General features: G+C 37.2%; 1 protein-coding gene and 1 long non-coding RNA gene across 6 annotated transcripts in view; one reads left to right on the top strand and one right to left on the bottom strand.

Moving 5' to 3' along the window:
* TMC1 (transmembrane channel like 1) overlaps positions 1 to 3,556 on the bottom strand; it is a 241,737-nt gene extending 238,181 nt beyond the window's left edge. For all 5 annotated transcript variants that reach the window (XM_019736716.2, XM_074330564.1, XM_019736715.2 and 2 more), the window contains exon 1: positions 3,492 to 3,556. The gene's annotated coding sequence lies outside the window, so the exon portion shown is untranslated. The remainder of the gene's footprint in view (positions 1 to 3,491) is intronic.
* Positions 11 to 27,888, top strand: LOC141571131 (uncharacterized). The gene is made up of 4 exons (XR_012495805.1): positions 11 to 105; positions 9,693 to 9,930; positions 25,419 to 25,532; positions 27,327 to 27,888. It is a non-coding gene; the product is annotated as an uncharacterized LOC141571131 (long non-coding RNA).
* Positions 27,889 to 28,000: the final 112 nt, after the last annotated feature.

Below are 28,000 nucleotides of genomic sequence, written 5' to 3'. Positions count from 1 at the left end.
AAAACTGTCAAGCTAAAAGAAGACTTCAGTAATCAATAAAGCCCTTACTGAATCAGAAGATAAAGAAGGGATTCTTAAGGCAAAATGACTTCCAAGGACAGACAAGTAAGTTCTGTTCTGATTTTTAATTAGAGACAAATATCTACAGAAAATTGTTCTTTGGGGAAAAAAGACAAATCTACTGTTCAAATACATATTCATTGTGGATTGAGAGTGTAAATTCCCCACAAGAGAAATCCCATAGAGTGTTTATTATAGACTTGAGCAGGCAGTATGGTATTTTCTTTTCTCCTCTGCTTACAAATAGCAGACTTCATTTTCCTGTAGAGATTGTTGAAAGGGTTTTCAGTGTTCTGAGAATTGGGACTCATTATGGGATGCACATGAAAATACGTAGTTGCTTACTCAGAATAAGCTGAAGGCAAAAGGCTATTATTTCCAATCTAAATCGTTCTAATGGGATTGGGTCAATCCGTTTCTATCCTAGATCTTTATAGTAAAAATGTTTTCCTTTTTTCTCTCACTAAAAATGTCTGTTGATTAAGAACAGCAGAATTGCATTTGCAAACTCCTGGTGAACCTGTGTAAGCACCATGATTACAAACTCAAGGCTAGACTTCAATGCTATATATCACAAAATAGCTGCTTAAAAACAGAGACTTTGGCAGGCGGCGGGGGTGGGGGGGTGGGGGGGTTGGAAAAAACAAAAAACAAAGACTCTGGACTGAATTGGTAGGAGGAAGTTTTGTTTCCAAATTCACCATTGCTGTTGTTCTTCTATGGATACCCATAAAGCAGTGTGCCTCTTCCAGTATGAGGCAATTTCTAGCTCTATTTGAAGAATTTAGATACCTAACTATCTATCTAAGTATCTCTACTCCATGAACATGGGCTTTGGAATCTGAAAAGATTTGAAATCAAATCCTGATTCTGCCCGTTAGTAGCTGAATGCTCCTGGGTAAACCGTTTAACCATTTGGAACCTTTGTTTCTCTATCTGGAAAATGATATTAATATTAACATGTCCTTTTCAGGCTTGTTGTGAGATCCAAAGAGAAAATGCTTGTAAACATTAAGTGCAACAGCAAAAATTTTTAAATAAATATTTTAAGGCAAAGCAGTTTTGTTAGAATGTGGACAACAGAAACAACTTTCCCAGAGGCCAATGAATAACCTACAGAGGAAATTCCTGAGTTCTTAAAGTTGGTTATTTCCATTCACTTGCATATAATTCTTGTTAGTGCTTGCTATGTTCAAGGAGAATATGTCTGAGTGGGGAGGGAAAAGAGAAAAGAAAAGGATGATGTCTGGATAGCTGAATCAGTTCTTTAAAGAATTTTAACTCTAGTAGTAAGTGAGGAGATTAAGACTGGCCAGCAAATGATTGTAAGACAGAACAGAAAGTCATCCAGGCTTTACTAGAGGTTGAGTTAAAGAGGAATGACAGTTGGGAGGAGGTTATTTTTGCCTCTGAATTGTTTTCTTTTATTCTCATGACTCTGAAACCTATGGCAAAGTCCACCCTCTAAAATCATCTTTCTCAATCAAATGATTCTAGAGAATTTTAGAATTCAACTGTATTTTGAAGAGTTTGTGGTTAGAACACCTCCATTTTACTGATCAAGACATTTGAACTCCCCCAAAGATGAAGTCAAGTAAACAAGTTAGTGTAGGATCAAAACAAGAAGTCATCTATTGTGTTTCTGCCTCACAAAATCTATAAGTTCTCTGACTCGACTGGAAATACCCTTTGAACATTGCATTTTTCTTCTACTAGAGTAAGAGAACATTCAAATTGCAAATGAAAAGTCTCTATGGCTTTAGTCCTTCTGCCCTTCTCCACTACGCTTTTTTCTCCAGAGATTTTAATTTCTGATTAGAAGACAGAAATTTCTTCTGATAATTTATTGTCTAGCAAGAAAACCCAGGTATCCCTCCCTGGGCTAATAATTTCCTTCCTTCCTTCTTTCCTATGACACTAAAGTTTGAGCCAGTATTCTAAGATTGACAAAAGATCCCTGGAGTTCAAGAGTGGCCAAAGATCTGAAGGAGTCCTGGAAATGGTGAACACGTAAGCAGTACTCAGGATGGACAGAGACCAATTAGTAGCAGGACTTTCCTAATGTTAATGAAAGACTCTGAACTCAGAGCAAAACTGAATTCAGGAGGTGGGGAATCTCAAAAATCACTGAGATTGAATTTCTCACCAGTCCCTATCAGAGTCAAAATTAAATTACAAGAAAGGAAGGTAGGAAGGAAAAAGGAACAAAGGAAGGCAATATTTCTTACATATTTAAGATATAGGCTGACATTCATCAACATTACACTTAATTTGCACAGTGATGTCATGATGACATTATCTTTCTACCTCATAAAGAAGGTAGTTTTCATTCAATACCTACAGAGCAATCAGCATCAGCCAGAAGAAAGGTTTAATATCTGCCCTTACTAAGCATTTACCAGGAGCTTTATCTACATTATTTAATTTTTATTAATCATCACAGCAGCCCTATAATTTTGGTGTTATTATTCCTGTTTTAGAGATAAACACAACAAGGCTTGGGAAGTTTAAGAAACTTGCCTAAGACCACACAGGTAGTAAGTATGAGGACTGAGATTCGGATCCAAGTCTGTCAGGAGCCGCAGCCTATGCCGCCTCCCTGAACTGCCCTGAGACTGTGCATGAGTCCAGGCATAGCGAATAGAGCTCTTTTAGAAGTTGGGATATATTTAGAATTTATTTCAGTTCATAGTCCCATTGTTCTTCAGGCTTTTCTCTCATGCTTTTCTCTCAAGACTTTGACTCTCATGCTTCTTTGATTCACATTTGTCACTTCTGTTGTGCTAATTCACTACCTGACCCTGACCAGAATCCCATCTCAACTCAGGGCCTCCTGACAACACTCTCCTGTCACCTGACCCCAGGCCCATCCAGGATTTGCTTTTGTTGTTCTTGTCTGGGCCATGCTCCCATGACCCAGAGGAGATAGTAAGTGTCAAGGCAATCATTCAGAGAAGGTTGAAATGACCACAGGCTGTAGTAATCAGGGAAGGTTCCTGGTTGAGGAGTGTTGGATGGGAAAAGATGGTAAGTGGAAAAGAGGGGGAAGATCACTGTATCTAGGAAGGAAGAGGGTAAAAACACATGAAAATAAGAATGTGGGCATTAAGTAGACTACACTGGGAAAAGCAGAGAATTAATCTTGGTAATAGAGATTACTTTGGGTACATGGGTTAGGATTAACTGTGGATGCTCTGAGTATTTTAAGATATAAACTTACCTGTCAATGTTGTACAGTATGTTTAGGAATAGAAAAGAATGGGAGCAGAAAAAACAATGAGTGTCACTGAGAAATAGGTAAGATCTAAAATGATTCCACAGATATACAAGGAAGCCATGATAGCTAGGAGAACGACTGGGACCACTGGAATAAATAAGGAATTCAAGAGGCAGACACTGTTTACAGACACGTAATATGAGCTTTCACTTACCCCTGATGAAGCTGGGACAATTTGGTTATGTTCTAGTGGGAATATCATCAAGAAGTTCCACCTGCAGAATAGAATTTGTGGAAATTGGTCTGGGTGAGATTATCCACACAAAAGTGAGATTTAATTCCCTGATAACAGATGAACTATCTCAAGGAATAGCACAGGCAAAATCAGAAGTGATCAACACAATCTTGGAGGCATTTACATTTATTGATGACATAGTATTCCAGGGAGCAGAGTAGATAAAACCAATTCTTCCATTTTTTAGAACAGACAAGCATACCTGGTTAAAAATGTTTTTTTTAAATTTTTTTAAATTTTTGATTGTGGTAAAATGCACGTAATGTAAACTTTACCATCTTAACCTTTTTAAGTGTACAGTTAAGTGGTATTAACGACATTCACACTTTTGTGCAACCATCACCAACATTCATCTCCAGAACTCTTCATCTTGCAAAATTGAAAATTTGTAACTATTAAACAATAACTCCCATTTTTCCCCAACCCCTCTAGTACCTGGGAATCATCATTCATTTTTCTGTGTCTATAAGTTTTACTATTCTAGGAAATTCATGTAAGTGGCATCATATAGTTCATCGTATTTGTCTGTGACTGGCTTATTACTTAATATAATACCCTTAAGGTTCACACATGATGTAGCATGTGTCAAAATTTCCTTTCTTTTCAAGGCTGAATAATATTCCATTTTCTGTATATACCACATTTGTTTATCCATTCATCTGTCAATGGACACTTGGTTGTTTCCACCTTTTGGCTATCATGAATAATGTTGCTATAAACACAGGAGTACAAATATCTCAAGACCCTGCTTTCAATTCTTTTGGGTTTATCCTCATAAGTGGAATTACTGGATCTTATGGTAATTCAATTTTTAATTTTTTCAGGAATCTCCATATTGTTTTCCAAAGAAGTTTCACTATTTGATAGTCCCACCAATAATGCAAAGGGTTCCAATTTTTTCACATCCTTGCCAACATTATTTACTGTTTTTTTCTATAGTACCTAGTCTAAAGGGTGTGAGGTGATATATCATTGTGATTTTGATTTGCAGTTCCTTGATGATTAGCTATGCTGAGCATCTTTTCATGTTCTTATCGGCCATATGTATATTTTCTTTGGAGAAATTTCTATTCAAGACCTTTGCTCATTTTTAAAATCAGGTTGTTTTGTTGTTGTTGAGCTTTAAGCATTCTTTATACATTTTGGACATTAACTCATTATCAGATATATGATTTTTAAATATATTCTCCCATTTATGGGCTGCCTTTTCACTCTTGATTGTGTCCTTTGATGCACAGTTTTTAATTTTGATGTAATACAATTTATCTTCTTGTTGTTGTTGCATGTTCTTTTGGTGTCATAGCCAAGAAATCATTGCCAAATACAATGTCATGAAGCTGCACCTGGTTAATTTTTTTTAACTTTATCAGGTGTAATTTATATACCATAAAAATGGCCCATCCTAAATGTGCAGTTCAATGATCTTCATTAAATTTTTACAGTTGTGCAACCATCACCACTATCCAGTTTTGGAACATTTTCATCTCCCCAAAAAGGTCCTTTGTGCCAGTTTATAGTTAATCCCCAATCCCAGCCCCAGGCAACCACTGATCTACTTTCTGTTTCTATAGATTTGCCTGTAACTGACTAAATTTGAAAGGTTTTCACATAATCTTTTTAAAAACTAGCATTTCATAAAATTCTGGGGTGAGGAAAGTATCTCACATAATTTCTCATCACACTTTATATCCTTTTTATAAATTTAGTTTCACTGTTCTACCATTTTGCCCCATTTTACTTTTATTTTAATCTTAGTCAAAAGCAAAATTAAAAATCAATCTTATTGGTAAGTGGCACATGTAAAATATGTTATTAGAATTTTATTTAGTCCCTAGAATGTATCTCTTATCACTGAATCTCATTTCCTTCTAAAATAAGGCATGACATTTCCACTAAGGCACCCAGGTGGGTTATACGCCTGTCCTAATCAACAGCCACCTGTCATGATCCAAACAGGTTTCTAGGTTGTTTATATTCTGTCTTCCTTCTTTCCTAACCCAAGACTGAACCTCTTACTCTTCTGTACCAATCACATGTACTCTGCACACATTAGCACCTGTATGGGTGGAATTCAGAGGCTGCGGTTGAGACTTAAACGTGCTATAAGTGAATTCCTTGAGGCCTTGGTATGTGGAGGCCCACACCCATGTTATTATTCACACTGAGCTCCTTCCAAAACAAGTTTTTTAATAAAAACAATATTAAGGAAGAAAGAACAGGAGGTTTTAAAAGGTAGGAAGATGTTTTGGCTTGTTTCAGTGAGCAAATAGTGTCTCTGAGACTCAAGTCAAATTCAGTAAAGCTGGGTTAAAAAAAAAAAAGAGGACATGATGGAATACTGTAGAGTCAGATTTGAAGCCCTTTCCTGAGGTGTTGAAGTCAAATTCAGAGCTATGGGTGTTGTAAAAGGTCAACGTCAGATTAGGAGCTTTGTGTTAGGCTAGCCCATGTGACACACGAGTGCTTTAGTGAGTTGCAAATGCCTTTAATAGAGGTAAACCACTTAAGTTTAGAGTTAGGGGAACAGGATTAGGAGTTGAATCACACCATGTCAAAGTAAGGTAAAAATGTGGGAGGGTATTGTTATAGAGCAGGTACCCCACACCCATATCATCTTTGTATGTTCAACTCAAAGAATGCTAAGTAGGAAATAAACACGTTTGTCTACAGGCCAAGGAGTCTCCGGGAAAAGTAAATATTCAAATCCCAAACTAATGAGTTTCACCACTATTCAACCATCCTAACTGAGATCAATGGGCAGGGAAGGCCCAAGTACGTTCTCCCAAAGGATGAAAACGAAGAACTCACCCTAAGAAAGGGGAAAATGGGTCAGTGGTCTGGTCTCAATATCATTGCCTAAGTCATCCTCAGGAGAGTCCTGGACACAGTATATAAATGAGATAAACAATCTCGCCTGGTCTAGATACTCCTGTACTATGGATACACTTTTATGAGCAGCTATGCCTATTAATATAATGGCAAGCAGTCTCATTGAGTTACCAGGCATAAAATGATATGGAGCAATCATAGCCAAGTATAAGACTGTAGGGAGACTTCTCCACCTCCCTTCCCTGCATGCTGGTCCTGAGAAGTTAGTGCCAAACCATCACAGTGAGGATATCAGGGCACCATAAAAGGCTGCTTGTTTTCAACAGAGCCCTGTGAGATTGGCTTCTTCAGTTCTCTCTCTGTGAGACCCTTGGCAGCAAGCTTGGCAGTGTTTCCTCTCTGGACTATTTTCCAGGACATTTTTTTTTGCAATAGCTAAAAAATAAATTATAAAGTGTAATGACATAGATTTTTTTTTTGTTTAGATCTTAGTTAAAGAGAAAACATGTTTTGTGATGCAAGAGAGAAATTAACAAAAGTGTGCATTCTTTGGTGGAGCAGAGTGACCTACATGGGATCATTTAACTTGTACTGTTATTTTTATTCTATATTAAAATATCTCCTATCCATGGAGTGGGAAATTTGTCAAGAAGAAATAAAAGATATTCCACCTCCCATCCCCAAGAAAAGACAGCAGATAGGGTTTTGTGCTTCTGAGACCCAAGTCCTTTTAAGTCCTTCTTAATGGGACTTTAAACTTCATTATGGGAAGAAAGAGGAAAAAATACCATTTATATTTTAGAAAGATGAAGAAAGAAAGAAGCCCACATCCTGAGGGGATTCTAGAATTTTAAAAAGGGATAGTGATTGTCATTTCTGAGACAGGGTGATGCCCAGACATACTTTGGTTGGGTAAAGGACCTTGTGGAAACGTAGCTGTGCAGTCTCCTGAACAGGTGGGCATTTATTAGCAGCAGTCTTGGGCCCTGAGCAAAGGGTTCTGGACAATCAGAAAGCGAGTTGTCCTATCCTCTGGTGCCACCCTTCTTCAAAGGCCCATGCTGCTCAGCAGAAAACTGTGTAAGTTGATGCCCTGCTAATGCCTGGAGCAACAGGGCCAGAGGTAAAGTGGAAAATTGGTGGTCCCAGCAGAGCCTAGACAATGAAGGTACCAGTGGACGGAAATTCACCATGTCACTTGAGACTGGAATTCTGACAGATGTTTTGTTGCTTAAGCCCCTAGCGATCATGGATGATCCAGGAGAAGGGGTTGGGAAGTGCTTAATCTGTTCAGGCTGCTATAACAAAAATACCATAAACTGGATGGCTGATAAACAACAGAAATTCCTTCTCACAGCTCTGGAGGCTGGAAAGTCCAAGATCAAAGCACTGGGAGATTCGGTATCTGGTGAGGACACTCTTTCTGATTCACAGTCATCTTCTCGCTGTGTCCTCATATGGTAGAAGGGATTGAGAAATCTCTCTGGGATCTCTTTAATAAGGGCACTAATCCCACTCATGAGGGCCTCATTCTCATGACCTAATCACTTCCCAAAGGCCGCCACCTCCTAATACCATCACAGTGGGGTTAGAACTCAACTTAAGACTTTTGGAAGGAGAGAAACATTTAGTCCATAACAAGCAATGAAAGATCAAAAATATCCAAGGTTTAGAGTACAGTGGCTTAGAGCACAAGCTCTGAAAGCAGGTTTAGGCTTAAATTCTAGTTTCTCCAACAAATTCTCATGTTTCTATCCAACCTGCTCCCTCCAAATAAAGGAGAATGGGTCATTACACCACTGTTTAGGAACTACTGTTTTTAATGAGATTGTGGCATCTCCCTCAGATGTATAAGGGTAAAAAAATATATTAAGAACTACCAAGATGATTTATATAAAGGGCTTAGTACATCATGGCACATTTTGAGAATAAATAAATGGCTGGTTTATAGACTTAAAATATAAATGGAAAATGTGTGATTTTGGTGGCTGTTCTTTCCTGCCTAGGATTTACTGGCTAGCATAATGAGTATTGTACACATGTTACAAGTTTATAGAAAAATATTTTACTACAATATCAATTAATGATTTCTCATTTCTGAAACTACATTTCAAAACTTTAATTTTCCTCTATTTTATTCTGAATTCCCCCAAGCTATTAATTTTCAATAGGGCCCCGCCATGATCAGCCATTTGCTTAGAGAAGAAATAAACTTTTTTAGCCATGAGACTAGAGCTCAGTCCACATCAAAGGTAGTTACTGTGAATTCCTCCTTAAAATATTCAAACTGAGCATATATGGAATTCAAATTGATTTCATTAAAAAAAAAAAAAAATGAAATCCTTACAGGATCACAGGCTGTAAACATGAGAAGTATACCCCTGCTATTTTATGTCTCCTCCACAAATTGTTTCCATCCATGTCGAGAACGCCAGTCTGTTTTCATGAATTTCAATTATAACTGGCACCACAGAGCTTCTGGGAATAAGAATTGGGCTGGGAAGTAATGGAGGGCATTTTGACATCTGTGGAACCCCATAAAAGCTGTGACATTTGCATTTGCGACTGGCTTCCAAAATGCAGGAAGAAACAAATGAGAGACCAGACTTTCTGGCCAGTCTAGCAGCAAACACCAAGTCCTGCGGCTTTCTCTATGGACATATACAAAAGGCAGCACTTGTGCAGTAAGGCGAAAATCAACAGAAGAAAAAGGAACTCCTGGAGTCAACACACTAACTTGCTCAATAGAAGAAATACTGCAACTTAATAAAGAAGAATTAAAGACAGCTTTGGACAATGACAGTGGTATGGATGGAGATGACTGTTGCCAAATGGGAAAAATTTTGAATGAATTTTGAACATGACACTGAAACATGGTATTATAGATGTTTTTGTCAGAAAAGACATAAAAGAAGTATCTTGTTTAGCACAATTTGTGGTATGCAAGTGGGTTCTCTGTATCTCAACAAATAAATTTAAGTAATTGGGGCAGAATTTTTTCCTAAGGAAAGTGTTTATTGTTTTGACATAAAGTAAACAAAGTCAATATCATCAAAAGCCTCTTGACCCCAGGAAAACTGTCATCTCCAAACATAACCAAAGTCTGCAAAGTGTAACCATTATTTATATGAGAATCAATAAGATTCAACGAAATCTATGATAATATAGTAAATTGTTCAGAAACAAAGGCAAACGGCAACAGGGATGTCAATGAACTGCCTATAAAAGATAGGCATGGTCTGTTTTTTTTCCCACAGTTCCCTTATCCATGTTTTTTTTTCCCCCCCACAGTTCCAGGTACCCACAGTCAATAGCGGTACAAAAATATAAAATTTCCCAACCATTGACATCATCTTCTCCTGCCATCCAACCATCAACATACTCATGGCTCAATAAACCAGGATCACCCAGAGCAAATGATTTTCCTTCTGATGTATCATCAGAACAACAGTAGTAACCTAACACCATGTCAAAATGCCTCACTTCATCTCATCACATAGGTATTTTATCATCTCACATCATCACAAAGGTAAGTACAGTATAGTAAGATATTTTGAGAGACAGAGTGACACCACATTCACATAACTCTTATTACAGTATATTGTTATAACTGTTCCATTTTATTACTAGTTGTCAACCTCTTACTGTGCCTAATTTACAAATTAAACTTTCTCACAGTTATGTATGTATAGGCAAAAACACAGTATATATAAGGTTCACTACTATTTGTGATTTCAGGCACCCCTGTGGCAGTCTTGGAACATATCCCCCTCAGATAAGGGGGAGCTACTGTACAACAAAAAGCAAATTTAATCAGTAATATCCTTAGTATTTAAATAGCCAGAACTAGTGACAGACAATACCACTGTGGACAAACGTAAAATGTAAAAACAAGTATGTGACAATATGGAATAAATATTTATATGAAGGTGCAAGTAGAGGAGTTATCACAATTCATGTCACAGTACAAAGTCTTCAGCAGGTTGAAGGAAGTTCAGTCAAAGGAAATGTCACGCAGAGATAAAATTTAAAATACTCCCACAGGAAGGCTGAGCCCATATATCATTGTCTAAATCAGTGGTTTCTAAACTTTTTAATCCCTTGCATCTATGAATAAAACAAAATTTAAGCATATATCTTCAATGTGTGTATACATATATGTATACATTAAATTTATACATATACAAAGATTATATGCTATTGTACTAACATATATATAACACATGATAAAACATACAAAATATAAAATGTGAAAGGATGAGGTAAAGATGACATAAATAATGGTTTATTTTACTTTTATTTATTAATTTACAAAATCTTTCTGTCCTCACTTTAAAAATCATTAATATTATTAAAATTTGTATAAACGATATGATTTCATATAATTGATTATTTTTTTTAAATCTTGGCTTAACATTTGTGATTCAGTCCAACTTTATATTCATTATTTCTGTACTTGATTTCAATGATGGTCATAGCATGAAAAGTTAATTCCTGGGCAGCTGGATGGCTCAGTTGGTTAGAGTACAAACTCTGAACAACAAGGCTGCTGGTTCGATTCCCACATGGGTTAGTGAGCTGCGCCCTCCACAACTAGATTGAAGAAAACGAGCTGCCGCTGAGTTTCAGGATGGGCGGCCGGATGGCTCAGTTGGTTAGAGAGTGAGCTCTCAACAACAAGGTTGTGGTTCAATTCCCACATGGGATGGAGGGCTGTGCCCCCTGCAACTAAAGATTAAAAACAGTGACTGGACTTGGAGCTGAGCTGTGCCCTCCACAACTAGATTGAAGGACAATGACTTGGAGCTGATGGGCCCTGGAGAAACACACTATGCCCCAATATTCCCCAATAAATCTTTTTAAAAAAATGTTAATTCCTAGTGATAAGGATGTGAAAAGCCAAAGGACTGCGTTATCTTTCCTACTAAATCATAGTACTCACTTTTTAATCCAATCCACCAATTATGCAAAAGTTTTATTTCACTTTGAGACAGTATTCAACTAGGTCTATAATGATAGGGGAAGTAAATCCATATTTCATATATTCTCTTGATTATTGGAAAATTCATCAGAATTTCCAATTCCTCTTTCATTTCTTTGGCTGCTGAAGAACTGGTTCTATAGGATTAAGAGAAATGTCAATGCTGCCATTTTTTTCCACTATTAAGCAGTACATGAATTATTATCTTCAATCTCAGATGTTTTTGCAGGAATTCTTTTATCCATTAGTCCATCTGTGAAGGAGACAATGAAATCCCTAATCCACTTGACCGGGTACATGCAAACTTCAGTGTGTCAATACACTGAAATCAAGCAAAAACAGACTCCGTAGCCAGTTCTTTGGGTTTGGGTAACTTCTACTCTTTCCTTAAGAACCTCAAATACCTGTCTCATAATGTATGTGCAGAAACAAGTGCCAATCTGTATATTACATATCAGTAAATCTTCATTTCCTTTCTCTACATTTCAATGCAAAGTCATAAGTTGTAATCTTTTTCCAATGAGTGGTCTTGTTCACACCCTGCTGAGCATATCCCTCCACTTTGAAATGAATGTCTTTCCATGAAGACTTATGTCTTCTCTCCCTACAGAGTGTGCTTTATGACCCATAGAGTAATTCTGGGGATGGGGTTACAAATTAACAATTGCTTAACACTTTTAGTGACTTCAGATTGCTGAGTTTATTTCTCTTTTTTTTTTTTTTTGTGGAGAGTTTAACAACCACCAAAAAAATCACCATTAATTTCCCTTAGATTTATTACAATTCTATTATCTTATCACTTTCAAGTTCCACATAAAAACTTGAATAATTTAGAATCAAAATGAATAATCTGTAGAAAATCTAAACCAGACAGCAGAAGCTTTCTCTGGAAAGGACCAGATACTAAATACTTTTGGCTTTATTGACAATACCTATAGTTGTTGCTGCAATTACTCAACTCTGCCACCGCAGCATGAAAGCAGCCATAGACAATATGTAAAAGAATGTACATAGCTGTGATGCAATAAAACTTTACCTACAAAAATAGGTAGCAGGAAGGCTTTGGCTTGTGGACCATAGGTTGCCAACTTCAAATCTAGACAATTGCTTCACTTTCCCTATCTTATTTGACTATAGTGATATGAGTCTGTACAACTTTACATGTCTAACTTTTGAATTATGATCTTTTCTTTTACTTAAATAAGTAAGAAAATTAGGGAAAGCTAGTCATTTTCTTGATGCATATTCAGACACTTGTCTTCACTTTTTCAGATATCCATTTTATTTTTTGTTCCCAGATGCGCGGACCAAATGAGTCGGTCTCTTATTCCTTTACAAAAAATAGAATTAATTCGACAGAGTCGGAAGGCACAATCTGGCTTGTAAAAGAACAAACGTCTCCTTGAACAATATCTACTGGCTGGAAACTTCAAGACGGATCTTGTTTGTGTGATAATATATATGTTAAATGCTACAGAGGCAGGAAAAGCAAAGCATAGCTTGCCAGGAAGAAAGTTAACTTCCATTGTAATAAATAAAAAGCTGCCTAGTAATGACTACAGAGCACTGCTAGCAACTTAGGTCTCACTTCTCAGTGTACTCTAAGATCGGTTCTACATTAATACCTACCCAGTTTCTTAAACTTGAGTGTCTAGAGGTTTCACCTTGGAAGTTGGTCTTGAGGAATGAGATCCAGGAATCTGTCACCAAGAGCTTCTGGTGATTCTGACGAGGCCAGTCACAAGAAAACATACATGGTGAAAAGCACAGAGTAAATATGCTAAGTTCAAAATCCCCTTGATAAGGCCTGGTGTGCAGATTAGTGAAAATATATCCGAAGCTCCCAAATCAGAACTTGGCAAATAATACATGCTCAATAGGGCTAAATAATTTTATAATTATTATTAGAATGTAATTATCATTGTGGTATAATTATTATTTTATGCATAAAGAGAGCTGGAAGCATTAAACTGCAGTTAGGTGAAAAGGCAGGAAAGGGAATTTATAAATCTTCAATACCAAAAATGGATGCAATTTGAGAGGATCAGAAACTGCAAGAGTTAAAAAGAAAGGTCATAAGTGCTGAATCATTAGGTAATCATTAAACCAAGCTAGAGACAAGTAATAAAGGAAAGAGGGAAAAAAGGCCTTAATGGCTATTTGCCCATATGTCACAAAATTGAAGCAAAGACATATTATCTGGATCATCTGGGTCTTAGCCACAGTTCTCTCTCTTTGCCTGAATAAACCTGAATTTAAGGCAATAAAATCAAGAAAGTAGCGGGATTTGGGGAAAGGGGAGATTTGCAAACTACAGCTAAAGCCAAGAGAGCCAGTCCAGTCTAAAACGAACATTGCTCTCCTCAATAAATCTCTAGACATTGATACTTTTGCCATTTGCTTTGCCCTTGGCAAAGAATACCTTGGGCTATTTTCAGGCCAGTCCTGGTTCTCCCATTCATTTGTTCATTCATTCATTGAACTAATATTGAGTGAGCTCAGACCATGTTCCAAGCGCGGTTCTAAGTACTTGGAATACAAAAGTAAGTAAAACTGTAGATAAAGAACCCTGCCCTAGTAGAGCTTACATTCTAGCAAAGAGAAGCAGAGAAGAACAACATAAACATGATAATTAAGATCTATAATATAAAAGGGAAAGTAAGCAGGGAATGGAGAGTGTGGTCAAGGTCAGCTTCACTGGGAAAGTGAGACTTGAGCAAAGACCTGTAGGAAGTGAGGGAGCAGGGCCAGCAGCTATGGGGGATAAACCATTCCCAGTGGAGGGAACAACAAAGATCCTAAGACAGGAGAGTGCTAGACTTTTTTCAAAAAGAATACCAAGGAGACCAGTGTAGCTGGAGAAAAGTGAATGAGAGGAATAATCCGTGATGAGAGCAGAGAAGACATTGAGGGCCCAGATCATTGTAGAGCCTGGCAGGCCATTTTCTGTAAGAACTTTAGCTTTTACTTGTAGTGAAATGAGCAGCCTTTCTATGATTTTGCACACAGGAGTGGCAGGATCTCACTTAGGCTTTAAAAGGCTCACTCTTGCTGCTGTGTTTAGAGTGAGCAATAGGAGAGAAAGCATAGCTCAGAGCTTCAGTAATCAGGGTGCACAGCTTATTACCTCCAGCAACACTGCGTTCCAGAGAGGGAATACTTCACTTGGAAGCATCTACTGCAAATTCTGATCTCTGCTGGAGTTGGCTCAGTGACCCCTAACTGAAGGTTCTGACTTGCTACTCAGTTTTGACCTCTGGCCACCATGTTATCTAATTATGTGGTCCCAGCTATTCTATTGTTCCTCGAGTTTGCCTTAGCTCCCCCAAAAAGCTGCATGATGTTCAATCTTTTTTCATTCAACAACTTCCAGAGTTCATCATTACATTAAAAATCAATCGGTAAATAGAAGCATTTGAGACCTACTTTAAGGGATAACAAATATTACGTTTTCAGTTTCTGCTATCTGCCCATTGCAGGGCTTTCTGCATACATACAGAGTAAACCCTCTTAACCCAGTCAGTGAGCTAGTATATTATTGTGATGTCTCAGTAGTTGAAACTCGCCTTGAAAACATTAACGAAATAGCAAGAACAGAAGGCAGGATTCAAACCCAGAAAATGATACTATTACCTTATAATATGGAATTAGCATTGAAATAAGTATTTATACCTCAAATGCTTGAAAAAAAAAAAGTGTTCTCCAGTAGCTTTTTCACACTCTGTATTAGCATAATATATCTTGCTATAATTAAGAGAACAAAGGAAACTCGGAAACTTTAGCCTGGCCTGACCTCAAAATGACAAATTAGAGTAAATACCCTCTAATTGGACACAGTCAGGACTGGCAGTTACTGGTAAATCAAAACAAGAGTTAAAGTGAGGAAAGATAAGAAATTACACATGCATACTTAATTTACCTTTGATTCAATCATTTCTTTGGCTATTCATTCATTAATCTTTTGTTATAAAACATTTTCTTACAGTTTGATTGGAGTTCTGTTACTTTCTGCATAAAGCATCATCTTTTGATCTCCAGTTTCAGTTTCTTTAAAGTAGAATTAAAAGATAGGTTTTGCTGTGAAGAACCATGAAAATCGACTTCTCCATATATTTATGAGTATTTTCTAATATTTTACAATATCTTATTATATTACACAACTCCCTCTCACCCCCAACACTCTTCAAATTTTGTTCAGTTTCTGTGGAAATAATTTCTCTTTCTTTTCACACTCATGTCTCTTTGGTTTTCATACTACTTAAAAATTTATGTAATTTCAATGACAAATACAATTGACATAAACAGATTTGGGAACAAATTTAGCTGATTCTTAGTAAACAGAAAACTCAGTTGATGGGGGCAGAAACGTATGGATTATACCAGAATAGTCTTCTGGCTGCCAGTACTCTTCTGGGATAGGCATCGTCCAACAGGTTATACTGAGGGAATGGACAGCATGGTTACTTTAGTGGGTCAGTTAATTAACTGAGCATCTATGGTATAGATTGTTGATGCCAAGTAATGAAATCTTAATGGGAATTGTAGAACATAGAAACTAGAAGGAAATAACTAGCATAATCCGATTATTTAACAAACGAGAAAATCCAGACCTTGAGAAAGAGTATCTTCATTAGTAGGAAAAGTAACAGATTTGACGTTTCTGTTCAGTGTCTCTTTTCACACTAGAGGGTTTCATTTTGTCACTACTTGATAAAGTTACTGAAATGACCAAACTTCTTTTCTCTAATTCTTCTGTTTTTCAAACAAAGTACAAAGGAAGAATTCTCTCACCGGTGACTAACATTTTTATTACATAAAAAAATTAGAGATGTTTTGCCTTGAGTTTTCCAATTTAAAATAGATGATTTTTTTTTTTTTTTTTAGATTTCAATGTCAATTACATAAATAAGTGTTTGTCTCTTCCAAATCATGGAAACTCAGGATCAAATTTTTTTATGTATTTATGTAACCCACTGAATTCACAAGGACTCACATTTGGTCATTTGTCAGAGACTAGAAAATAGCTTGAGAGAAAAAAATAAAAGGGACCAAAATGCTAGAAAGACCGAATAAATAAACAAGAAGCCAACCCTGCAGCTGACTTTTCCAGGTATTTTGCCAAGATGCCTAAAGTCATTGGTAAATATTCAGTTGTTGTATAATACTATCAAAAATATCTACCACAGAAATTGGCATATTTACTTTGCACAAAGTACCAGGCATGTGTGATGTATGCTCATGTGTATTTGTAAAAATGGGTGAAAATATAATGTAATAAGTTGTAAAAAGGAACTGGAGAATTAGAACCAGATTCCATATCCTCCTATTTATTTTTTCTTCTTTATTTTCTTTCTGTTAGAAAAACATCTAACATAAAAGTTGATTTGGCATGAATAAATGTGTATCCTTATTAAGCACACCTTTGACTCGAGCCCCAACCTTCCCTGAAAGAGAAATGGTGGGTGCTTAACGTTACCCATCAGGGAGCACTGCTGCTCCCTTCCTATTGGAAATCCTTACCCTGCATGGGAAAGATTAGACTGGCACTGTCTTCAGAGTCACGTTGGTAATTGTTCAAAGTGAACTTTTAAATATTTACTCCAATGCTTCCATGACACTGCAATCTACTTGTTTTTTTCAAACCTCTGCGATTCTTTTCTGTTTCTTCACAGATATTTTTCCTTCATTTTCCTCATTAAATATTGGGATTCCTCAGGGTTCCAGATTTGGCCCATAGTCCTTCCCAGTCACCTGCTATCCTACGTGATTTCATTCTTTATTAATCTTGACCGTCACGTGTTAGGGACTCCCAGATGGATCCAGCACAGTCCGCTCACCAACAAATTCCCATTGGACATCTCTATCCAATGGCTCTTGGACATTTCAAATATATCTTATCAAAAACTAAACTTCTGATCTCCTTTCCTTCCAAAACTGCTCTGCCTCACATGTTTTTTCTCTCACCTAGAACAGCCAATTACCCAATCCAGAAACTTCCAAGAAAATCCTCAGCAATAATTCTTCAACTGTATTTTTATCATGGAATTTGTATTTTTACTATGTGTGTAATTTGAGTCTTAAGATGATCCTAGTCTTGTCTAAATTAATAAACTATTGTACTTCACAATAGTGCAACCAAAAGTACACTAACAAATTAACCCACTAATAGCTTTTCCTAAGCACTACATAACCACCACTATCACCACGACAATCCCTGCCTCTATCATACTTTGTTTTTCCTCCTAACTAAGGATCTTTGCAGACTTACGATCATAATTATGCTTTGAAAATTCTTTGGGTAATTGTGTAAATATACAACTACATAAAAACAGCCATCACCTCAGATTGCATGTGCTTTATTTAAGAATACAGAAAACAAACAACTGAGTACCTAGGTACACATTCTTACTTCCTTTCATGTGTATGTTTACATTTTTATGTCATATAGTGGCGGGGGGGGGGAGGCAGAGAGCAAAAATACTTCCCTGTGTAAAAGTTCAAAAAATAAAAAGGTATAGAGGAGATAGGGTAGGGAAAGGAGGTGAAAAAATGCTCATACATTTTCAACCTACACTAATTAAATCTAATCACAGATGACAACTAACTATTGTGTTGGAGGTTTATAAAGTCAGCTTAAAGGCTTCATTCCTGATTAAATGAAGTACAAGCAGTACTAAAGGCCCTAATGATAAAGGAAGCCCCATTAGGCCGTTAAAATATAAGAAGGATCCTCTTTCACAAATCAATGTATTTCTATTTAGCCAGAGCCTGCCACTCTGAAAATGTGTCAGTAATCATTCTTCTCTCTTTCTTGATCTTTTGCTACTTTATCCAGGGCCTGCAGTCAACTGTGGAGGTAGAACAAAGAAGTCTTTCATGTGAAAGAAAAAAAAAAGGAAAGAAAGCTCCTTGGGTGCAGTTCTCTCTCTCTCTCTCTCTCTCTCTCTCTCTCTCTCTCTCTCTCTCTCTTTCTGTCACTGTGAACATACTAAAAGAAACAAAAAGGAAGGATCAACACCCTTTCCAGTGGTCAAAAGGTATTTTAGAAATAAAGGAAGAAATCCTTGAGAATGGCTTTGTATCTGTCTGTTTTCCAATTGACTGTCACTGATTGTATGGGTTAAACCTTTTCAATGTCAGGATACAAGTCCAGAGCAGGCAACTAAAGCAAAGGCTTGGGTTTTCTCCTGTAAAGCAATGAATGACATTTGGTTCACATGACCGTGAGCTCTTGACATTATAGAGAATCCTGCAAGCAAAAATGCTGCTACCATTGAGCACTCTGAATTCTTAGACCAACAAATGTAGATGAGCCTCCTAAACTTGATCTTACTTATGATGTACAAAATAATTCATAAGATGAGCAGTGAGATCTTGGAACTTACATTTAACTTCAAAGTCAGGAGAGGAGTCAAGTGGAATACAGGGAGCTTTAAAAGATCAGAGCCTACATTAGGTCAAATTCTCAGCCATTCCCTGTGCTTCACTCAAGAGCAAAAGCAAAGGCTGACTATTTAGAAGGAGAACTGGTTTGCACAAAAGATCTACTCAGTGTGTTGCTTCTAATCCATAAACTATTCAAGGGGCAAGGGACTCAGAAGTCCTTGTCCTGTCTTTTTTATAAAGTACATTGGACTCATTAAATCTTTTAGTCCAATAGGTCTCGCTTTAACACAGTGTTTAAAATGTGAAAATCACTTTTTTTATAGTTGTATAATACTTTACAAACTAAAGGGGTCTGGCAGGATTTATTCATCGTCAACTCATTTTACCCTCACTTCAACATGAGTAGGTATTATCCGTATTATTAATCAGCCAGGATGAGTGAGGATTACAAAACTCAGTTTTGTAAATGGGAAGTCGGAGCATTGGGGAAGCTAAGAAGATTAGGCAAGAGTCTTATATCTTGGAAGTAGTAGACCCAGTTCTTTGTCCAGCATTGTGTTACCACATAAACAAATTATATGTAAACCATGTGGGAAGCTACATTTTATAAGAAGCAAGTAGTTAGTTTTAATCCAATTTAACTCATCATGCACCAAAGCAGAAGCATTTGTCTAAGAATGTTGAGCCACATAATCAATATTCAGCCAAACATGTTTGAAATGGAGGACTAATGCTGCATGAATGAATACTCACTGATAAAGTTAATTATTAACATCTTCATCTATTTTAACTGGAAACCATACTGGGAAAGCAAGGACTCCCACTGAACCCCACACTTCAAGTGAAAACAGCTAATACCGGTTTTAATATTGCTGATTTACAAGCCATAATAAATTTGTTTGGCTGCTCTTCCCTACAGGCTTATTTAGATGTGAAACAAAGGGACTAGTTATAAAGATCTTCTTTGTTCTGAATTTAGTTGAGAAAGCAGAAAGTCACTAGAAAGACAGTTACATTTGGGGCATGGTGTATAATATCTTTGGTATACTGTTAGTGTTCAATCAACTTTAAAGCACAATGCAATGGAGATTTTCTAGATTCTGTATGTTTTAATGTAACTAATATTTACTGAGCAGTTAGAATCCAGAGTGCATTATATCAAGGAAATAAAAAGTTATAAACTGGATTTGGGAAAAGATGAGCAGTGAATTGAACACACGACTCTAACTGCTCCCACCAAAAACCCACGTAAAACCGCAGAAAAGGGATGCAAGGATGGATGGATGGATGGATGGATGGATGGATGGATGGATAGATAAAAATTTTAAATGTATATGTCCAAGGATAAATGAAAATAATGCAACAACACAAAATTTAGGAAGGCAAGAAAACAGACATACTGAGTGTTACCCAAAGGGCCTTGTAAACCCAAGAAGGCCAAATCTACCCAGCAATGAGGAAAGCTGAAAACTGACCTAATCTTCACTTCAAAATCATTAAGGCTCAGAAATTCACAGCATCAGGTGGCTCCAGAAATGGGGATTAAAGGGAGGTGGGGAGCCAAAATAAGGAAGATTGGTTGAAAGCTTTAATAAAAAAACAACTGCATCTCTCTCCCTACGTTCTTATGGCTGTTCCATGTCACTGTGTTACTTCCTCTCCCCCACAAAGTCAGAACATCAGAAAGGTCCAAACAAGTCTCTGTTCTGGGGAAAGCCATACATAGTTGAGTGTGAGTACCAGTCTGAACATGCATGGATTAAATGAATAACTACTTGGCCACCAGACTGCTAGCAGATAGGCTTTATACTTCAGCTGAAGATTGGCAGATACTTCTGTAAGGAATCGTCCCAAGTGGAAACACTTAACATCAGTATCAGGGATTACTCCAGCAACAACCCAGCCAAATTACCCTGCAGGGAAACTCAGCATTAACCAGAACCTACCCATGCCCTCATAGATTCCAGAGATTCCAATCAGGAAATCAGATGGCCCCACTCTGAATCATAAGCAGTCAAGCAAAGATGACCAGAGATCAGAAAAAAAGGTTCTAATATGGAACACAGAGGTGAGACTAAATAAAATGAGACACTTGGAGAAAACAGGCTAAACAGATAAAAGAAAACCAAAAAAGTCTCATTAATATCCCTAGAGAGGATTTTTATATATACAATTGCTAACAGTTAACTAGTATCTATGAAAAAAGAATAAGATGGTATAAAAAATTCAGGGAGAAAAAAATACCTTTTGGAAAATAAAATTCGATAGCAGGAAAAAAGTCAATAGAAGTTTTGAAAGGTAATGTTAAAAGAAATCATCAAGAAAATCATCGAGGGATCCCAGAATGAATGCAGAATGTGACAAAACAATCTAACTATATGATAAATGTATGAAACAACCCCACCAAAGGAGAATGAGGGGAAAAGATGCTGATCTTAGTAACACTGGAAATGAATGGAGTCTATAAGACTAAAGGCAAAGAACCTATACATAAGCATTAAACTCTAGTTGATAAAGTTGTTTCCCATCAGGGTACCAGTGAAAAACCTTGATACTGCGATACATATATACTAGAATTGTACAATCAAGTAAGTGGATGGGGGACAGCAGGAGCCAGGTTTCTCTGTTGGAGAGTTTACAGATAAGCAAGGGGAGGCAGCTAGGAGGAATGAGCCATGTGGCAATGAATTAGAGTTGGAAACAGTAGTGTGCAGTTATGTTTAGCTTAATATAAATACAGATGCTATAACAGAAATATTTGTAGATATATGTATATATAAAAGTTGGTATTACACACGTAAGTTTTTGCTCTGTCAGCTGACAGAGCCTAGAAGCAACAGTACTCCAGTAGCAACCAGCACACAGATTTGGTTTCTAATACCATTCTCCATGTGTCCTTGGAAAAATTTCTAATTCTAGAGTTGGGGTAGGAAATACACAAGATAAGCCTGGAGGATTTTATATGGCCAGAAAGTAAGGAAATGCTAATTAATTAATTCATTCATTTGCAATGTTGGTGGTACGTCAAAAGGACAGAGGAGCCAATTGAAACCTCCCAAGGTCTAAGCTGGAACAACTGAGCAACAAAATAAATAAATTATTATTTCATTATAACACAAAATATAAATATCCACGACTCCATATTGCAATAAATAAATAAATAAAGGAGAAGAGAAAGATATACCATGCAGGAGAATTCTAAATAATTTATGTAGATGCTCTGTCCTTAAGGGGGTGAAGAATAGCTCCCCACCTGAGTGCAGGCTATGCATAGTGATATCTTTGCAAAGAAGACAATATGGAAAAGGGATAAAATAATAACTTTACGGTGCAGAAACCTGAGAAACACCACCTCAGTCAGACGATCAAGGTTAACATCAACAGTGATGTCATGTGGATAGTATATACCCTTCATATGATGTAATGAAAATGGTACTTTACTTCTGCGGTCCTCCCAAAACCCATAACCTCAGTCTAATCATGAGAAAAACATCAGACAAGTCCCAGTTGAGGGATAATCTATCAAATACCTGATCAGTAATCTTCAAAGCTGTCAAGGTCATCAAAAACAAGAAAAGTCTGAGAAAATATCACAGCCAAGAGGAGCCTAAGGAGACATGACTATTAAATGTAATGTATTATCTAGATGAGATCCTAAAGCAGAAAAAATGACATTAGGGAATAACTAAGGAAATCTGAAAAAACTATGGACCCAAGTTAATAAGAATGTATCAATATTGGTTCATTAACTGTGACACATGTACTATAGCAGGGGAAACCTGTGTGCAGCACATAGGAACTCTTTATACAATCTTTGAAATTTTTCTGTAAATCTAAAATTATTTTAAAATTAAAAGTCTATTAAAATATTTTTAAATTGGAAGATTAAGGTAATGAAATATTTGGAAAATTATAAAAAAATGCAAAGATAGAAAATATGATAGGAAAATAGTAGTAAGAGCCATAGAAGATCTAGACATAATGTCCAGTGTTAAAAGGTGTTCCAGAAAAAGGAAAGAGAAACTAGAGGGAAAAACGAATATCAAACTAAAAATAAAAGATAATTTTCTAGTACCGATGAGACTTCAGACTGAAAAGACCTGTGGGAATTTAACACAATGTACGGAAAGAAATAAAATTAACATTCACTCACATAATTTTAAAATATCAGAACATTAAGGTTAAAAGATTCTAAAAGCTTTCATGAAGAGATAGGTAAATAAAATAGGTCACTTATAATGGAAAGACAATTAGATTGCTATCAGCTTCACTGAGTACCAGAAGACAAATCCTCAAGTAAAATTTTTTAACCCTAGAAGTTTTAACCAAACCAAACTACTAATCAATAAAAGGGCAGCATAGTTTTAGACATGCAAGGACTTAAAAAGTTTACCTCATGTGTATCCTTTCTTAGACATTAACTGTTGGAGTTTTTCTGTAAAATAAGTTAATCAACCAAAAAGGAGGAAGACAGTGAATTTTGGATGAGGTAGATTCAACTCAGAGGAGTTATGAATGCAAGTCCCAACACAACCAGCTTGCAGCCATTTTAGAGAGCAACTAGTCAATGCCGGAACAGGAGGAGTCGGGGAGGAGGTATTCAAGAAAAAAGAGAAATCCCTGAGATACTGAATTAAATATATTGCAAAAGCAGACAATGAAAGAAAAATAAAGGCAATGAGAAACCCTAGGAAGAACAAAAATCTAAACAAGAAAGTAAATATGTTTGACTAGGCTATGAATAATATTAACATAATCATAATAATGCAAACCCTATTTACTGTCATTTATCCTTTAGAATCTATCAACAAAGCACAGAAAACTTAATAACAGTTCCAGAAGAGAAAGCAAATGTTATCAACCTTAACCATATGAAAGTAAAAGAATAGAGATAGAAGTTAGAAAGTGAAAGGGGTGAGAAAGCCGAAGCGAAGAAAAGGTATGATTATGTTCCCATCTTATAGTATAGGGAATCAAGAGAAGCTACATATAACGGTTAGAAAAAAGTAAAATATTTGTTTATTATTTGAAATTATAAAGTTAACCAATAGAGGTATTAAAAGAAACACAATCATTTGGGAAGCAAAGATAGGATGGTAGTGTAAGTACACTAAATCTTTCTGTTAAATAGGAACACAAATAACCTTTAAAACTCATAAATAAGAAAACAACAGTATAAACATAGTTTTTGACAAATTAAGATGGCACTAGAATAATTAAAATCCAAAACTGTTAATAATAATTACATATGATTTTCTCTGGAAAATGAGATTGGGGGTGGAGAGAGATGAGGTAGCTGCTCTTTTGTATTACTTGAAATTTATAGCTAGCAAGTACATGAATTACTTTATAAAAATAAAATAAAAGCTATTTTTTAATGATTGAGATGTCATCCCTGCCCTGAGAAGTCTTACAATCTAGTACAGAAAACTGATTACTAAAATACAAGGGAAGGAGGGAAGAAAGAAGGCAAAGGAGGAGGGAGGGAGAGAGAAAAGGAGGGAAGGAGGTGACAAAATATTTATTATCTAACCTCATGCTGTGCATTGCACTGGATTATGTACACACACCATCTCATCTCAATCTCATTTTACTCTAAACAATGGAGGCTTCAAAAGGTAGGCAATTTATTCAAGATCACAAAGCTCCTATATGCCAGAGCCAGGAATCAAAACCATGTCTTCCACGTCTAAATTCATGTACTTTCCCTTATGAGAGGCAGTCACCTAAGTGAAAATGGTATTTGGGTATCAGAGAGATTTCAAAGACAGAAGCAGCTTTACTGCTAAAGGAAGTAATAGTCAGGGCAGGTGAGTTATACAGATCCAGGACACAGCAGGACTAAGCGGGCTCCAGCCTCTTGGTGAGGCCTTCTCCAGAGAAGCGACTGCTGAGAGCTTGTTTTTGATGTCTGTGTCCTATCTAACACGTTTAAAACTTTTAACAGCTGGAGACATGAATGATTCGTCTGAACCCATCCCAGGAGTCCTGAAACCTTTCCCTTAGCTGCAGTAAGACACAAGATTAACCAGGAAGAGAGATGGCCTCCTGCAAATCCCCACCACAGCCAACCCTCCCATCTCCCTGTTCCACTTCCCTGTCACTGGCCTATGAGATTTAGGGCCAAGTTAATTTGGTCATACTATTCCTCCAGCCTCTCCAGCAGAAATGTGTTTAGGCATTTTTGGTCACTGACTTTTTCCTTTCCTTAGAGTAATTTTGCTAAATTCTCACCACCTTCTTAAACTCTCAATTCCCTTTCTTTTCCTCCTCTTCTTCCCCTCTCCTTCCCCCTCTTCATCTCTCTCTCTCTTTCTCTCTCTCGATAACTATGCCTACCATTTCTCCAAGAAACAGAGACCATCAGTATTAAAACTTATACATCCAATCAACCTCTAAACTAATTCTTCCTTTCTTTCTGTTGGAAGAAGTGGAGCCCTTCTCCCAGACAAAGATAACTCCTCTACTTTCATTTTTCTCCAGTTTGCTCTTGCTTCTCCCGGAATCTGTGCCATCTCTTACCATCTCTTCTCTGTGCTTTCTATTCTTCTTTCTCCATGAGCAGCTTTTCTTACCCAAAAACATAGCTAAGTTTCTCTGACTGAGGAACATTTTTTTATTTCTTTTTAATTCCACTCTTTCTTTCACAGATGTTTGTGGAGCACCTATTATTTGCCAAACCCTGTACTGGATGGTGAGAACACTTTGGGAAATGAAGCAGGCTTACCCACCGTAGAGCTTACAGTCTAGTGGAGAAACCCGTGGTAAGTAAACAATAATATAAAATCACAAATTTCCACAAATGCCATAAAGGAAGCAAACAGGGCATAGTGATAAAGAATAAAATGGGGGTCCACTAAGTTTGGGTAGCTGTGAAAGGGCTCTTAGAATTCCCTCACTCCCATTACTGCAATCATCTTTCACCTACATTCTGTTAACTCTTAAGTTCTCTGCTCACAAATTCCATCATTTGGGTTTTGTTACACATTGCTACTACAGTTGAGTTTCTAAAGCAGATCAAATCTTGTCATTCCCCTACTTAAGCCTTCAGTGGTATCCCAATATCTACAAGCCCAAATACTTGAGGCCGACATTTTTAAATGCCTACGTGATTGAGACTATGAGATTGCTATATAAACCGAGACCAGTGCTATGAGGAACGCTTTGTGCTGACTTCAATCTCCAGAAACCTCTCGGGCTTGTTATTCTTGCCAGTCATTCTCTGTTTCAATTTGTTTTGTTTAAACATCTATCCAAGGGAAAAGCTAGAGCAGCAGCATTCTTCTCAACGACCACTAAGAAGTCCTAAAAGGCAGGTGGGGCTATGGAATTTGTAAAGTGGAGAAGGAAGTGACAAAGACGCTGGAGAAAGAAGGGGCCAGGAAGATTAGAGAAAGCAGGTCTGTGCGATGAGCAGCAGGAAGGAGATGATGTGGGCTCCTAGACAGACATTTAATAAAACTTCCTCTCTTTTGGCCTCTTTCCTCCAGCTGATGCAGATCAAATTTAGCATTCTTCCTTTAAATGCGATTAGGAAAACTAGTCAATTAAAACAAAGTAAACATCAATTTGGTGAATTCCTCATTTGGTGAAATGGATGACTGTTGATTGGCCATTGAGTGAATTTGCTTCAAGAGTCTTGGGGAATTTGACACTCTGCTTATTTGACCAGTTCTACGTGGGTGAGGTGGAGGAGGGGTGATTTATGTGGGTCAAGGTTAATGCCATGGGCAGAGGAGCTTCTGCCCTGCTTCCTTTTTAGTATTGGAGAGGATATTGCATCATTGGTTGTGTACAGCAGAGGGTGGGCCTAAATTTAGCTCTCCCAAGCAGGCTCTGAAAGGGAACGTTGAACTTAGTTGAGGGTCTGATTAGCAGCTTGTCGGAAGCAATCTTGACAAAGCAGATAAGATTACCTGCCAGTGGTGGACTAGACCTGGCTCATCGGCTCAGAGAGCTGACTCTTAAATTGTCAGAAATATTGCAAACCATTTGCGAAACACTGCAATTGTTAAAAATTAAATTACTTAAACTTAAATTATATTAAAAATAAAGATAATTACTCAAAGTTATCACTCCATAGTTATTTTACTGCATTTTACTATTATCTGTGCTCTTGAGATTATTTACCTCTACTGTATCTGTATGGCACATCTCTTCCCAACACTGCATTTTGTGATGTCATATTGGCTTGAAATGCCGAGGCGGGGCTACTTACACCACAAAAGTTTACAAATACTACACATCAGGGCTCCTGCCACCCAGTGCTAACTGCTAATTATTTTGCGGCACAACGGCCTATGGTTTTGTTTTGTTTTGTTTTACATTTTATTTATTTATTTATTTATTTTTAATTAAAGTTCATTGGGGTGACAATTGTTAGTAAAGTTATATAGATTTCAGGTGTACAATTCTGTAATACGTCATCTATACATCACACTGTGTGTTCACCACCCAGAGTCAGTTCTTTTCCCATCACCATATATTTGATCTCCTTTACTCTCATCTACCACCCCCCTCTCCCTTTACCCTCTGGTAACTGCCTATGGTTCATGCAGTAGGGTGGACTGTCTGCACAAGAAACCTAGGGGAGTCACCCTGGACCTTTGCAGTGCCAACCAGGCAGGGCAGAATCAGCAAGGAGGGAACGGTCCGTCAGTCACACCAGCTGCAAGCTTCAGCGTTACACCCCAGCAGAACACCTGGGGATGGCACCCGTCCCTCTCACTGGTCACCAGTTCAGGTTGCAGCCCAGACCAGCCATGACACAACAGAGACCAGCAAGGATCCAAAGGACACCAAGGAACCCCTGTCTCCCTCCACTACCATGAGATCACTTAAGTCTCACATTCAAATTCCGTGTTGGAAAGAAACAGAGGGAAGAAGCAAAAATCTGAAAAACTGAGCACTTTATCCAACAGCAATAAAGAATTTACCTAAAGAAAGAGTTGTCTTTATATAATTGAATGAAATTCATCTGGTGGGACAGAAACTGCCTTATCCCCCAGGCTCAGCCACCTGGATCAAGAGTGGTTGAGGGAAGGTGCTCTTTGGTGAGGGAGGACAGACCAATTTTAGAGGGAAAGCTCTATGCTTTGTTGTTGTTGTTGTACATTTAAGGACGGTGTGTATAAACGTACACCCCTGCTGCAATGGGGTGTAATATCAATGGTGATATTAAGCTTTAATTTAGTGGTAAGTATCTTCCATACACAGAGGGAGAAATGAAGAC

Source organism: Rhinolophus sinicus, linkage group LG04 (genome assembly GCF_036562045.2).
Source record: "Rhinolophus sinicus isolate RSC01 linkage group LG04, ASM3656204v1, whole genome shotgun sequence".
Classification (NCBI taxonomy): Eukaryota; Metazoa; Chordata; class Mammalia; order Chiroptera; family Rhinolophidae; genus Rhinolophus; species Rhinolophus sinicus.
Note: the sequence above shows the minus strand (reverse complement) of the source record. Positions and strands in the feature narration are given on the sequence as shown.